Raw genomic sequence first — 15,735 nt, forward strand, 5'->3', positions numbered from 1 at the left:
TAAGAGTTAAGACCTTAACCAGTAGGCCAGAGTAAGAGTTAAGACCTTAACCAGAAGGCCAGAGTACGAGTCTAAGACCTTAGCTATTAGGGCAGAGTAAGAGTTAAGACCTTAGCTATTAGGCCAGAGTATGAGTCTAAGCCCTTAGCTATTATGCCAGAGTGAGAGATAAGACCTTAACCAGTAGGCCAGAGTAAGAGTTAAGACCTTAGCTATTAGGCCAGAGTAAGAGTTAAGACCTTAACCATTAGGTCAGTGTACGAGTCTAAGACCTTAGCTATTAGACCAGAGTACGAGTCTAAGACCTTAGCTATTAGGCCAGAGTAAGAGTTAAGACCTTAACCAGTAGGCCAGAGTAAGAGTTAAGACCTTAACCATTAGGCCAGAGTACGAGTCTAAGACCTTAACTATTAGGCCAGAGTAAGAGTTAAGACCTTAGCTATTAGGCCAGAGTAAGAGTTGAGACCTTAACCATTAGGCCAGAGTATGAGTCTAAGACCTTAACCAGTAGGCCAGAGTAAGAGTTAAGACCTTAACAATTAGGCCAGAGTACGAGTCTAAGACCTTAACCAGTAGGCCAGAGTAAGAGTTTAAGACCTTAGCTATTAGGACAGAGTAAGAGTTGAGACCTTAACCATTAGGCCAGAGTATGAGTCTAAGACCTTAGCTATTAGGCCAGAGTAAGAGTTAAGACCTTAACCATTAGGCCAGAGTATGAGTTTAAGACCTTAGCTATTAGTCCAGAGTAAGAGTTAAGACCTTAACCAGTAGGCCAGAGTAAGAGTTAAGACCTTAACCATTAGGCCAGAGTACGAGTCTAAGACCTTAGCTATTAGGCCAGAGTAAGAGTTAAGACCTTAGCTTATAGGACAGAGTAAGAGTTGAGACCTTAGCTATCAGGCCAGAGTAAGAGTTAAGACCTTAACCAGTAGGCCAGAGTATGAGTCTAAGACCTTAGCTATTAGGCCAGTGTAAGAGTTAAGACCTTAGCTATTAGGCCAGAGTAACAGTTAAGACCTTAACCAGTAGGCCAGAGTACGAGTCTAAGACCTTAGCTATTAGGCCAGAGTACGAGTCTAAGACCTTAGCTACTAGGCCAGAGTACGAGTCTAAGACCTTAGCTATTAGGCCAGAGTAAGAGTTAAGACCTTAACCAGTAGGCCAGAGTAAGAGTTTAAGACCTTAGCTATTAGGCCAGAGTAAGAGTTAAGACCTTAACCAGTAGGCCAGAGTAAGAGTTAAGACCTTAACCATTAGGCCAGAGTACGAGTCTAAGACCTTAGCTATTAGGCCAGAGTAAGAGTTAAGACCTTAGCTATTAGGACAGAGTAAGAGTTGAGACCTTAGCTATCAGGCCAGAGTAAGAGTTAAGACCTTAACCAGTAGGCCAGAGTATGAGTCTAAGACGTTAGCTATTAGGCCAGAGTAAGAGTTAAGACCTTAGCTATTAGGCCAGAGTAACAGTTAAGACCTTAACCAGTAGGCCAGAGTACGAGTCTAAGACCTTAGCGATTAGGCCAGAGTACGAGTCTAAGACCTTAGCTACTAGGCCAGAGTACGAGTCTAAGACCTTAGCTATTAGGCCAGAGTAAGAGTTAAGACCTTAACCAGTAGGCCAGAGTAAGAGTTAAGACCTTAACCTGTAGGCCATAGTACGAGTCTAAGACCTTAGCTACTAGGCCAGATTAAGAGTTAAGACCTTAGCTATTAGACCAGATTACGAGTCTAAGACCTTTGATATTTGGCCAGAGTAAGAGTTAAGACCTTAGCTATTAGGCCAGAGTAAGAGTTAAGACCTTAACCAGTAGGCCAGAGTAAGAGTTAAGACCTTAACTATTAGGCCAGAGTACGAGTCTCAGATGTTAGCTATTAGGCCAGAGTAAGAGTTAAGACCTTAGCTATTAGGCCAGAGTAAGAGTTAAGACCTTAACCAGTAGGCCAGAGTAAGAGTTAAGACCTTAACCATTAGGCCAGAGTACGAGTCTAAGACCTTAGCTATTAGGCCAGAGTAAGAGTTAAGACCTTAGCTATTAGGCCAGAGTAAGAGTTAAGACCTTAACCATTAGGCCAAAGTACGAGTCTAAGACCTTAGCTATTAGGCCAGAGTAAGAGTTAAGACCTTAACCAGTAGGCCAGAGTAAGAGTTAAGACCTTAACCATTAGGCCAGAGTACGAGTCTAAGACCTTAGCTATTAGGCCAGAGTAAGAGTTAAGACCTTAGCTATTAGGCCAGAGTAAGAGTTGAAACCTTGACCAGTAGGCCAGAGTAAGAGTTAAGACCATAACCAGTAGGCCAGAGTACGAGTCTAAGACCTTAGCTATTAGGCAAGAGTAAGAGTTAAGACCTTAGCTATTAGGCCAGAGTACGAGTCTAAGACCTTAGCTATTAGGGCAGAGTAAGAGTTAAGACCTTAACCAGTAGGCCAGAGTGAGAGTTAAGACCTTAGCTATTAGGCCAGAGAAAGAGTTAAGACCTTAACCATTAGGCCAGAGTACGAGTGTAAGACCTTAGCTATTAGGCCAGAGTAAGAGTTAAGACCTTAGCTATTAGGCCAGAGTAAGAGTTAAGACCTTAACCAGTAGGCCAGAGTAAGAGGTAAGACCTTAACCAGTAGGCCAGAGTAAGAGTTAAGACCTTAGCTATTAGGCCAGAGTAAGAGTTAATACCTTAACGATTAGGTCAGTGTAAGAGTTAAGACCTTAACCATTAGGTCAGAGTACGAGTCTAAGACCTTAGCTATTAGGCCAGAGTACGAGTCTAAGACCTTAGCTATTAGGCCAGAGTAAGAGTTAACACCTTAACCAGTAGGCCAGAGTAAGAGTTAAGACCTTAACCATTAGGCCAGATTATGAGTCTAAAACCTTAGCTATTAGGCCAGAGTAAGAGTTAAGACCTTAGCTATTAGGCCAGAGTAAGAGTTGAGACCTTAACCATTAGGCCAGAGTACAAGTCTAAGACCTTAACCAGTAGGCCAGAGTAAGAGTTAAGACCTTAATTATTAGGCCAGAGTACGAGTCTAAGACCTTAACCAGTAGGCCAGAGTAAGAGTTTAAGTCCGTAACTATTAGGACAGAGTAAGAGTTGAGACCTTAACCATTAGGCCAGAGTATGAGTCTAAGACCTTAGCTATTAGGCCAGAGTAAGAGTTAAGACCTTAACCAGTAGGCCAGAGTAAGAGTTAAGACCTTAACCATTAGGCCAGAGTACGATTCTAAAACCTTAGCTATTAGGCCAGAGTACGAGTTAAGACCTTAGCTATTAGGCCAGAGTACGAGTTAAGACCTTAACCAGTAGGCCAGAGTAAGAGTTAAGACCTTAGCTATTAGGCCAGAGTAAGAGTTAAGACCTTAACCAGTAGGCCAGAGTAAGAGTTAAGACCTTAACCAGAAGGCCAGAGTACGAGTCTAAGACCTTAGCTATTAGGGCAGAGTAAGTGTTAAGACCTTAGCTATTAGGCCAGAGTATGAGTCTAAGCCCTTAGCTATTAGGCCAGAGTGAGAGATAAGACCTTAACCAGTAGGCCAGAGTAAGAGTTAAGACCTTAGCTATTAGGCCAGAGTAAGAGTTAAGACCTTAACCATTAGGTCAGTGTACGAGTCTAAGACCTTAGCTATTAGGCCAGAGTACGAGTCTAAGACCTTAGCTATTAGGCCAGAGAAAAAAGTTAAGACATTAACCAGTAGGCCAGAGTAAGAGTTAAGACCTTAACCATTAGGCCAGAGTACGAGTCTAAGACCTTAGCTATTAGGCCAGAGTAAGAGTTAAGACCTTAGCTATTAGGCCAGAGTAAGAGTTGAGACCTTAACCATTAGGCCAGAGTACGAGTCTAAGACCTTAACCAGTAGGCCAGAGTAAGAGTTAAGACCTTAACCATTAGGCCAGAGTACGAGTCTAAGACCTTAACCAGTAGGCCAGAGTAAGAGTTAAGACCTTAACCATTAGGCCAGAGTACGAGTCTAAGACCTTAGCTATTAGGCAGGAGTAAGAGTTAAGACCTTAGCTATTAGGCCAGAGTAAGAGTTAAGACCTTAACCAGTAGGCCAGAGTAGGAGTCTAAGACCTTAGCTATTAGGCCAGAGTAAGAGTTAAGACCTTAACCAGTAGGCCAGAATAAGAGTTAAGACCTTAACCATTAGGCCAGAGTATGATTCTAAGACCTTAGCTATTAGGCCAGAGTACGAGTCTAAGACCTTAGCTATTAGGCCAGAGTAAGAGTTAAGACCTTAGCTATTAGGCCAGAGTAAGGGTTAGGACCTTAGCTATTAGGCCAGAGTAAGAGTTAAGACCTTAACCATTAGGCCAGAGTATGAGTCTAAGACCTTAGCTATTAGGCCAGAGTAAAATTTAAGACCTTAACCAGTAGGCCAGAGTAAGAGTTAAGACCTCAGCTATTAGGCCAGAGTAAGAGTTAAGACCTTAACCAGTAGGCCAGAGTAAGAGTTGAGACCTTAACCATTAGGCCAGAGTACGAGTCTAAGACCTTAGCTATTAGGCCAGAGTAAGTGTTAAGACCTTAATCAGAAGGCCCGAGTAAGAGTTAAGACCTTAACCTGCAGGCCATAGTACGAGTCTAAGACCTTAGCTATTAGGCCAGAGTACGAGTCCAAGACCTTAGCTGTTAGGCTAGAGTAAGAGTTAAGACCTTAACCAGTAGGCCAGAGTAAGAGTTAAGACCTTAGCTATTAGGCCAGAGTACGAGTCTAAGACCTTAGCTATTAGGCCAGAGTAAGAGTTAAGACATTAGCTATTAGGCCAGAATAAGAGTTAAGACCTTAGCTATTAGGCCAGAGTACGAGTCTAAGACCTTAGCTATTAGGCCAGAGTAAGAGTTAAGACCTTAACCAGTAGGCCAGAGTAAGAGTTAAGACCTTACCATTAGGCCAGAGTATGAGTCTAAGACATTAGCTATTAGGCCAGAGTAAGAGTTAAGACCTTAGCTATTAGGCCAGAGTAAGAGTTAAGACCTTAACCAGTAGGCCAGAGTAAGAGTTAAGACCTTAACCAGTAGGCCAGAGTACGAGTCTAAGACCTTAGCTATTAGGCCAGAGTAAGAGTTAAGACCTTAGCTATTAGGCCAGAGTACGAGTCTAAGACCTTAGCCATTAGGCCAGAGTAAGAGGTAAGACCTTAACCAGTAGGCCAGAGTAAGAGTTAAGACCTTAGCTATTAGGCCAGAGTAAGAGTTAAGACCTTAACCATTAGGTCAGTGTAAGAGTTAAGACCTTAACCATTAGGTCAGAGTACGAGTCTAAGACCTTAGCTATTAGGCCAGAGTACGAGTCTAAGACCTTAGCTATTAGGCCAGAGTAAGAGTTAAGACCTTAACCAGTAGGCCAGAGTAAGAGTTAAGACCTTAACCAGAAGGCCAGAGTACGAGTCTAAGACCTTAGCTATTAGGGCAGAGTAAGAGTTAAGACCTTAGCTATTAGGCCAGAGTATGAGTCTAAGCCCTTAGCTATTATGCCAGAGTGAGAGATAAGACCTTAACCAGTAGGCCAGAGTAAGAGTTAAGACCTTAGCTATTAGGCCAGAGTAAGAGTTAAGACCTTAACCAGAAGGCCAGAGTACGAGTCTAAGACCTTAGCTATTAGGGCAGAGTAAGAGTTAAGACCTTAGCTATTAGGCCAGAGTATGTGTCTAAGCCCTTAGCTATTATGCCAGAGTGAGAGATAAGACCTTAACCAGTAGGCCAGAGTAAGAGTTAAGACCTTAGCTATTAGGCCAGAGTAAGAGTTACGACCTTAACCATTAGGTCAGTGTACGAGTCTAAGACCTTAGCTATTAGGCCAGAGTACGAGTCTAAGACCTTAGCTATTAGGCCAGAGTAAGAGTTAAGACCTTAACCAGTAGGCCAGAGTAAGAGTTAAGACCTTAACCATTAGGCCAGAGTACGAGTCTAAGACCTTAGCTATTAGGCCAGAGTAAGAGTTAAGACCTTAGCTATTAGGCCAGAGTAAGAGTTGAGACCTTAACCATTAGGCCAGAGTACGAGTCTAAGACCTTAACCAGTAGGCCAGAGTAAGAGTTAAGACCTTAACAATTAGGCCAGAGTACGAGTCTAAGACCTTAACCAGTAGGCCAGAGTAAGAGTTTAAGACCTTAGCTATTAGGACAGAGTAAGAGTTGAGACCTTAACCATTAGGCCAGAGTATGAGTCTAAGACCTTAGCTATTAGGCCAGAGTAAGAGTTAAGACCTTAACCATTAGGCCAGAGTATGAGTTTAAGACCTTAGCTATTAGGCCAGAGTAAGAGTTAAGACCTTAGCCAGTAGGCCAGAGTAAGAGTTAAGACCTTAACCATTAGGCCAGAGTACGAGTCTAAGACCTTAGCTATTAGGCCAGAGTAAGAGTTAAGACCTTAGCTATTAGGACAGAGTAAGAGTTGAGACCTTAGCTATCAGGCCAGAGTAAGAGTTAAGACCTTAACCAGTAGGCCAGAGTATGAGTCTAAGACCTTAGCTATTAGGCCAGAGTAAGAGTTAAGACCTTAGCTATTAGGCCAGAGTAACAGTTAAGACCTTAACCAGTAGGCCAGAGTACGAGTCTAAGACCTTAGCTATTAGGCCAGAGTACGAGTCTAAGACCTTAGCTACTAGGCCAGAGTACGAGTCTAAGACCTTAGCTATTAGGCCAGAGTAAGAGTTAAGAACTTAACCATTAGGCCAGAGTATGAGTTTAAGACCTTAGCTATTAGGCCAGAGTAAGAGTTAAGACCTTAACCAGTAGGCCAGAGTAAGAGTTAAGACCTTAACCATTAGGCCAGAGTACGAGTCTAAGACCTTAGCTATTAGGCCAGAGTAAGAGTTAAGACCTTAGCTATTAGGACAGAGTAAGAGTTGAGACCTTAGCTATCAGGCCAGAGTAAGAGTTAAGACCTTAACCAGTAGGCCAGAGTATGAGTCTAAGACCTTAGCTATTAGGCCAGAGTAAGAGTTAAGACCTTAGCTATTAGGCCAGAGTAACAGTTAAGACCTTAACCAGTAGGCCAGAGTACGAGTCTAAGACCTTAGCTATTAGGCCAGAGTACGAGTCTAAGACCTTAGCTACTAGGCCAGAGTACGAGTCTAAGACCTTAGCTATTAGGCCAGAGTAAGAGTTAAGACCTTAACCAGTAGGCCAGAGTAAGAGTTAAGACCTTAACCTGTAGGCCATAGTACGAGTCTAAGACCTTAGCTACTAGGCCAGATTAAGAGTTAAGACCTTAGCTATTAGACCAGATTACGAGTCTAAGACCTTTGATATTTGGCCAGAGTAAGAGTTAAGACCTTAGCTATTAGGCCAGAGTAAGAGTTAAGACCTTAACCAGTAGGCCAGAGTAAGAGTTAAGACCTTAACCATTAGGCCAGAGTACGAGTCTAAGACCTTAGCTATTAGGCCAGAGTAAGAGTTAAGACCTTAGCTATTAGGCCAGAGTAAGAGTTGAAACCTTGACCAGTAGGCCAGAGTAAGAGTTAAGACCATAACCAGTAGGCCAGAGTACGAGTCTAAGACCTTAGCTATTAGGCAAGAGTAAGAGTTAAGACCTTAGCTATTAGGCCAGAGTACGAGTCTAAGACCTTAGCTATTAGGGCAGAGTAAGAGTTAAGACCTTAACCAGTAGGCCAGAGTGAGAGTTAAGACCTTAGCTATTAGGCCAGAGAAAGAGTTAAGACCTTAACCATTAGGCCAGAGTACGAGTGTAAGACCTTAGCTATTAGGCCAGAGTAAGAGTTAAGACCTTAGCTATTAGGCCAGAGTAAGAGTTAAGACCTTAACCAGTAGGCCAGAGTAAGAGGTAAGACCTTAACCAGTAGGCCAGAGTAAGAGTTAAGACCTTAGCTATTAGGCCAGAGTAAGAGTTAATACCTTAACCATTAGGTCAGTGTAAGAGTTAAGACCTTAACCATTAGGTCAGAGTACGAGTCTAAGACCTTAGCTATTAGGCCAGAGTACGAGTCTAAGACCTTAGCTATTAGGCCAGAGTAAGAGTTAACACCTTAATGAGTAGGCCAGAGTAAGAGTTAAGACCTTAACCATTAGGCCAGATTACGAGTCTAAAACCTTAGCTATTAGGCCAGAGTAAGAGTTAAGACCTTAGCTATTAGGCCAGAGTAAGAGTTGAGACCTTAACCATTAGGCCAGAGTACAAGTCTAAGACCTTAACCAGTAGGCCAGAGTAAGAGTTAAGACCTTAATTATTAGGCCAGAGTACGAGTCTAAGACCTTAACCAGTAGGCCAGAGTAAGAGTTTAAGACCGTAACTATTAGGACAGAGTAAGAGTTGAGACCTTAACCATTAGGCCAGAGTATGAGTCTAAGACCTTAGCTATTAGGCCAGAGTAAGAGTTAAGACCTTAACCAGTAGGCCAGAGTAAGAGTTAAGACCTTAACCATTAGGCCAGAGTACGATTCTAAAACCTTAGCTATTAGGCCAGAGTACGAGTTAAGACCTTAGCTATTAGGCCAGAGTAAGAGTTAAGACCTTAACTAGTAGGCCAGAGTAAGAATTAAGACCTTAACCATTAGGCCAGAGTACGATTCTAAAACCTTAGCTATTAGGCCAGAGTACGAGTTAAGACCTTAGCTATTAGGCCAGAGTAAGAGTTAAGACCTTAACCAGTAGGCCAGAGTAAGAGTTAAGACCTTAGCTATTAGGCCAGAGTAAGAGTTAAGACCTTAACCAGTAGGCCAGAATACGAGTCTAATACCTTAGCTATTAGGGCAGAGTAAGTGTTAAGACCTTAGCTATTAGGCCAGAGTATGAGTCTAAGCCCTTAGCTATTAGGCCAGAGTGAGAGATAAGACCTTAACCAGTAGGCCAGAGTAAGAGTTAAGACCTTAGCTGTTAGGCCAGAGTAAGAGTTAAGACCTTAACCATTAGGTCAGTGTACGAGTCTAAGACCTTAGCTATTAGGCCAGAGTACGAGTCTAAGACCTTAGCTATTAGGCCAGAGTAAGAGTTAAGACCTTAACCAGTAGGCCAGAGTAAGAGTTAAGACCTTAACCATTAGGCCAGAGTACGAGTCTAAGACCTTAGCTATTAGGCCAGAGTAAGAGTTAAGACCTTAGCTATTAGGCCAGAGTAAGAGTTGAGACCTTAACCATTAGGCCAGAGTACGAGTCTAAGACCTTAACCAGTAGGCCAGAGTAAGAGTTAAGACCTTAACCATGAGGCCAGAGTACGAGTCTAAGACCTTAACCAGTAGGCCAGAGTAAGAGTTAAGACCTTAACCATTAGACCAGAGTACGAGTCTAAGACCTTAGCTATTAGGCAGGAGTAAGAGTTAAGACCTTAGCTATTAGGCCAGAGTAAGAGTTAAGACCTTAACCAGTAGGCCAGAGTAGGAGTCTAAGACCTTAGCTATTAGGCCAGAGTAAGAGTTAAGACCTTAACCAGTAGGCCAGAATAAGAGTTAAGACCTTAACTATTAGGCCAGAGTATGATTCTAAGACCTTAGCTATTAGGCCAGAGTACGAGTCTAAGACCTTAGCTATTAGGCCAGAGTAAGAGTTAAGACCTTAGCTATTAGGCCAGAGTAAGGGTTAGGACCTTAGCTATTAGGCCAGAGTAAGAGTTAAGACCTTAACCATTAGGCCAGAGTATGAGTCTAAGACCTTAGCTATTAGGCCAGAGTAAAATTTAAGACCTTAACCAGTAGGCCAGAGTAAGAGTTAAGACCTCAGCTATTAGGCCAGAGTAAGAGTTAAGACCTTAACCAGTAGGCCAGAGTAAGAGTTGAGACCTTAACCATTAGGCCAGAGTACGAGTCTAAGACCTTAGCTATTAGGCCAGAGTAAGTGTTAAGACCTTAACCAGAAGGCCCGAGTAAGAGTTAAGACCTTAACCTGCAGGCCATAGTACGAGTCTAAGACCTTAGCTATTAGGCCAGAGTACGAGTCCAATACCTTAGCTGTTAGGCTAGAGTAAGAGTTAAGACCTTAACCAGTAGGCCAGAGTAAGAGTTAGGACCTTAGCTATTAAGCCAGAGTACGAGTCTAAGACCTTAGCTATTAGGCCAGAGTAAGAGTTAAGACATTAGCTAGTAGGCCAGAATAAGAGTTAAGACCTTAGCTATTAGGCCAGAGTACGAGTCTAAGACCTTAGCTATTATGCCTGAGTAAGAGTTAAGACCTTAACCAGTATGCCAGAGTACGAGTCTCAAACCTTAGCTATTAGGCCAGAGTAAGAGTTAAGACCTTAACCAGTAGGCCAGAGTAAGAGTTAAGACCTTACCATTAGGCCAGAGTATGAGTCTAAGACCTTAGCTATTAGGCCAGAGTAAGAGTTAAGACCTTAACCAGTAGGCCAGAGTAAGAGTTAAGACCTTAACCAGTAGGCCAGAGTACGAGTCTAAGACCTTAGCTATTAGGCCAGAGTAAGAGTTAAGACCTTAGCTATTAGGCCAGAGTACGAGTCTAAGACCTTAGCCATTAGGCCAGAGTAAGAGGTAAGAACTTAACCAGTAGGCCAGAGTAAGAGTTAAGACCTTAGCTATTAGGCCAGAGTAAGAGTTAAGACCTTAACCATTAGGTCAGTGTAAGAGTTAAGACCTTAACCATTAGGTCAGAGTACGAGTCTAAGACCTTAGCTATTAGGCCAGAGTACGAGTCTAAGACCTTAGCTATTAGGCCAGAGTAAGAGTTAAGACCTTAACCAGTAGGCCAGAGTAAGAGTTAAGACCTTAACCAGAAGGCCAGAGTACGAGTCTAAGACCTTATCTATTAGGGCAGAGTAAGAGTTAAGACCTTAGCTATTAGGCCAGAGTATGAGTCTAAGCCCTTAGCTATTATGCCAGAGTGAGAGATAAGACCTTAACCAGTATGCCAGAGTAAGAGTTAAGACCTTAGCTATTAGGCCAGAGTAAGAGTTAAGACCTTAACCATTAGGTCAGTGTACGAGTCTAAGACCTTAGCTATTAGGCCAGAGTACGAGTCTAAGACCTTAGCTATTAGGCCAGAGTAAGAGTTAAGACCTTAACCAGTAGGCCAGAGTAAGAGTTAAGACCTTAACCATTAGGCCAGAGTACGAGTCTAAGACCTTAGCTATTAGGCCAGAGTAAGAGTTAAGACCTTAGCTATTAGGCCAGAGTAAGAGTTGAGACCTTAACCATTAGGCCAGAGTACGAGTCTAAGACCTTAACCAGTAGGCCAGAGTAAGAGTTAAGACCTTAACAATTAGGCCAGAGTACGAGTCTAAGACCTTAACCAGTAGGCCAGAGTAAGAGTTTAAGACCTTAGCTATTAGGACAGAGTAAGAGTTGAGACCTTAACCATTAGGCCAGAGTATGAGTCTAAGACCTTAGCTATTAGGCCAGAGTAAGAGTTAAGACCTTAACCATTAGGCCAGAGTATGAGTTTAAGACCTTAGCTATGAGGCCAGAGTAACAGTTAAGACCTTAACCAGTAGGCCAGAGTACGAGTCTAAGACCTTAGCTATTAGGCCAGAGTACGAGTCTAAGACCTTAGCTACCAGGCCAGAGTACGAGTCTAAGACCTTAGCTATTAGGCCAGAGTAAGAGTTAAGACCTTAACCAGTAGGCCAGAGTAAGAGTTTAAGACCTTAGCTATTAGGCCAGAGTAAGAGTTAAGACCTTAACCAGTAGGCCAGAGTAAGAGTTAAGACCTTAACCATTAGGCCAGAGTACGAGTCTAAGACCTTAGCTATTAGGCCAGAGTAAGAGTTAAGACCTTAGCTATTAGGACAGAGTAAGAGTTGAGACCTTAGCTATCAGGCCAGAGTAAGAGTTAAGACCTTAACCAGTAGGCCAGAGTATGAGTCTAAGACCTTAGCTATTAGGCCAGAGTAAGAGTTAAGACCTTAGCTATTAGGCCAGAGTAACAGTTAAGAGCTTAACCAGTAGGCCAGAGTACGAGTCTAAGACCTTAGCTATTAGGCCAGAGTACGAGTCTAAGACCTTAGCTACTAGGCCAGAGTACGAGTCTAAGACCTTAGCTATTAGGCCAGAGTAAGAGTTAAGACCTTAACCAGTAGGCCAGAGTAAGAGTTAAGACCTTAACCTGTAGGCCATAGTACGAGTCTAAGACCTTAGCTACTAGGCCAGATTAAGAGTTAAGACCTTAGCTATTAGACCAGATTACGAGTCTAAGACCTTTGATATTTGGCCAGAGTAAGAGTTAAGACCTTAGCTATTAGGCCAGAGTAAGAGTTAAGACCTTAACCAGTAGGCCAGAGTAAGAGTTAAGACCTTAACTATTAGGCCAGAGTACGAGTCTAAGATGTTAGCTATTAGGCCAGAGTAAGAGTTAAGACCTTAACCAGTAGGCCAGAGTAAGAGTTAAGACCTTAACCATTAGGCCAGAGTACGAGTCTAAGACCTTAGCTATTAGGCCAGAGTAAGAGTTAAGACCTTAGCTATTAGGCCAGAGTAAGAGTTAAGACCTTAACCTTTAGGCCAAAGTACGAGTCTAAGACCTTAGCTATTAGGCCAGAGTAAGAGTTAAGACCTTAACCAGTAGGCCAGAGTAAGAGTTAAGACCTTAACCATTAGGCCAGAGTACGAGTCTAAGACCTTAGCTATTAGGCCAGAGTAAGAGTTAAGACCTTAGCTATTAGGCCAGAGTAAGAGTTGAAACCTTGACCAGTAGGCCAGAGTAAGAGTTAAGACCATAACCAGTAGGCCAGAGTACGAGTCTAAGACCTTAGCTATTAGGCAAGAGTAAGAGTTAAGACCTTAGCTATTAGGCCAGAGTACGAGTCTAAGACCTTAGCTATTAGGGCAGAGTAAGAGTTAAGACCTTAACCAGTAGGCCAGAGTGAGAGTTAAGACCTTAGCTATTAGGCCAGAGAAAGAGTTAAGACCTTAACCATTAGGCCAGAGTATGAGTGTAAGACCTTAGCTATTAGGCCAGAGTAAGAGTTAAGACCTTAGCTATTAGGCCAGAGTAAGAGTTAAGACCTTAACCAGTAGGCCAGAGTAAGAGGTAAGACCTTAACCAGTAGGCCAGAGTAAGAGTTAAGACCTTAGCTATTAGGCCAGAGTAAGAGTTAATACCTTAACCATTAGGTCAGTGTAAGAGTTAAGACCTTAACCATTAGGTCAGAGTACGAGTCTAAGACCTTAGCTATTAGGCCAGAGTACGAGTCTAAGACCTTAGCTATTAGGCCAGAGTAAGAGTTAACACCTTAACCAGTAGGCCAGAGTAAGAGTTAAGACCTTAACCATTAGGCCAGATTACGAGTCTAAAACCTTAGCTATTAGGCCAGAGTAAGAGTTAAGACCTTAGCTATTAGGCCAGAGTAAGAGTTGAGACCTTAACCATTAGGCCAGAGTACAAGTCTAAGACCTTAACCAGTAGGCCAGAGTAAGAGTTAAGACCTTAATTATTAGGCCAGAGTACGAGTCTAAGACCTTAACCAGTAGGCCAGAGTAAGAGTTTAAGACCGTAACTATTAGGACAGAGTAAGAGTTGAGACCTTAACCATTAGGCCAGAGTATGAGTCTAAGACCTTAGCTATTAGGCCAGAGTAAGAGTTAAGACCTTAACCAGTAGGCCAGAGTAAGAGTTAAGACCTTAACCATTAGGCCAGAGTACGATTCTAAAACCTTAGCTATTAGGCCAGAGTACGAGTTAAGACCTTAGCTATTAGGCCAGAGTAAGAGTTAAGACCTTAACTAGTAGGCCAGAGTAAGAATTAAGACCTTAACCATTAGGCCAGAGTACGATTCTAAAACCTTAGCTATTAGGCCAGAGTACGAGTTAAGACCTTAGCTATTAGGCCAGAGTAAGAGTTAAGACCTTAACCAGTAGGCCAGAGTAAGAGTTAAGACCTTAGCTATTAGGCCAGAGTAAGAGTTAAGACCTTAACCAGTAGGCCAGAGTAAGAGTTAAGACCTTAACCAGAAGGCCAGAGTACGAGTCTAAGACCTTAGCTATTAGGGCAGAGTAAGTGTTAAGACCTTAGCTATTAGGCCAGAGTATGAGTCTAAGCCCTTAGCTATTAGGCCAGAGTGAGAGATAAGACCTTAACCAGTAGGCCAGAGTAAGAGTTAAGACCTTAGCTATTAGGCCAGAGTAAGAGTTAAGACCTTAACCATTAGGTCAGTGTACGAGTCTAAGACCTTAGCTATTAGGCCAGAGTACGAGTCTAAGACCTTAGCTATTAGGCCAGAGTAAGAGTTAAGACCTTAACCAGTAGGCCAGAGTAAGAGTTAAGACCTTAACCATTAGGCCAGAGTACGAGTCTAAGACCTTAGCTATTAGGCCAGAGTAAGAGTTAAGACCTTAGCTATTAGGCCAGAGTAAGAGTTGAGACCTTAACCATTAGGCCAGAGTACGAGTCTAAGACCTTAACCAGTAGGCCAGAGTAAGAGTTAAGACCTTAACCATTAGGCCAGAGTACGAGTCTAAGACCTTAACCAGTAGGCCAGAGTAAGAGTTAAGACCTTAACCATTAGGCCAGAGTACGAGTCTAAGACCTTAGCTATTAGGCAGGAGTAAGAGGTAAGACCTTAGTTATTAGGCCAGAGTAAGAGTTAAGACCTTAACCAGTAGGCCAGAGTAGGAGTCTAAGACCTTAGCTATTAGGCCAGAGTAAGAGTTAAGACCTTAACCAGTAGGCCAGAATAAGAGTTAAGACCTTAACCATTAGGCCAGAGTATGATTCTAAGACCTTAGCTATTAGGCCAGAGTACGAGTCTAAGACCTTAGCTATTAGGCCAGAGTAAGAGTTAAGACCTTAGCTATTAGGCCAGAGTAAGGGTTAGGACCTTAGCTATTAGGCCAGAGTAAGAGTTAAGACCTTAACCATTAGGCCAGAGTATGAGTCTAAGACCTTAGCTATTAGGCCAGAGTAAAATTTAAGACCTTAACCAGTAGAACAGAGTAAGAGTTAAGACCTCAGCTATTAGGCCAGAGTAAGAGTTAAGACCTTAACCAGCGGCCAGAGTAAGAGTTGAGACCTTAACCATTAGGCCAGAGTACGAGTCTAAGACCTTAGCTATTAGGCCAGAGTAAGTGTTAAGACCTTAACCAGAAGGCCCGATTAAGAGTTAAGACCTTAACCTGCAGGCCATAGTACGAGTCTAAGACCTTAGCTATTAGGCCAGAGTACGAGTCCAAGACCTTAGCTGTTAGGCTAGAGTAAGAGTTAAGACCTTAACCAGTAGGCCAGAGTAAGAGTTAAGACCTTAGCTATTAGGCCAGAGTACGAGTCTAAGACCTTAGCTATTAGGCCAGAGTAAGAGTTAAGACATTAGCTATTAGGCCAGAATAAGAGTTAAGACCTTAGCTATTAGGCCAGAGTACGAGTCTAAGACCTTAGCTATTATGCCAGAGTAAGAGTTAAGACCTTAACCAGTAGGAAAGAGTACGAGTCTCAAACCTTAGCTATTAGGCCAGAGTAAGAGTTAAGACCTTAACCAGTAGGCCAGAGTAAGAGTTAAGACCTTACCATTAGGCCAGAGTATGAGTCTAAGACCTTAGCTATTAGGCCAGAGTAAGAGTTAAGACCTTAGCTATTAGGCCAGAGTAAGAGTTAAGACCTTAACCAGTAGGCCAGAGTAAGAGTTAAGACCTTAACCAGTAGGCCAGAGTACGAGTCTAAGACCTTAGCTATTAGGCCAGAGTAAGAGTTAAGACCTTAGCTATTAGGCCAGAGTACGAGTCTAAGACCTTAGCCATTAGGCCAGAGTAAGAGGTAAGACCTTAACCAGTAGGCCAGAGTAAGAGTTAAGACCTTAGCTATTAGGCCAGAGTAAGAGTTAAGACCTTAACCATTAGGTCAGTGTAAGAGT

This window comes from Triturus cristatus, chromosome 3_2, assembly GCF_964204655.1.
Source record: "Triturus cristatus chromosome 3_2, aTriCri1.1, whole genome shotgun sequence".
In the NCBI taxonomy this organism is placed as follows: Eukaryota; Metazoa; Chordata; class Amphibia; order Caudata; family Salamandridae; genus Triturus; species Triturus cristatus.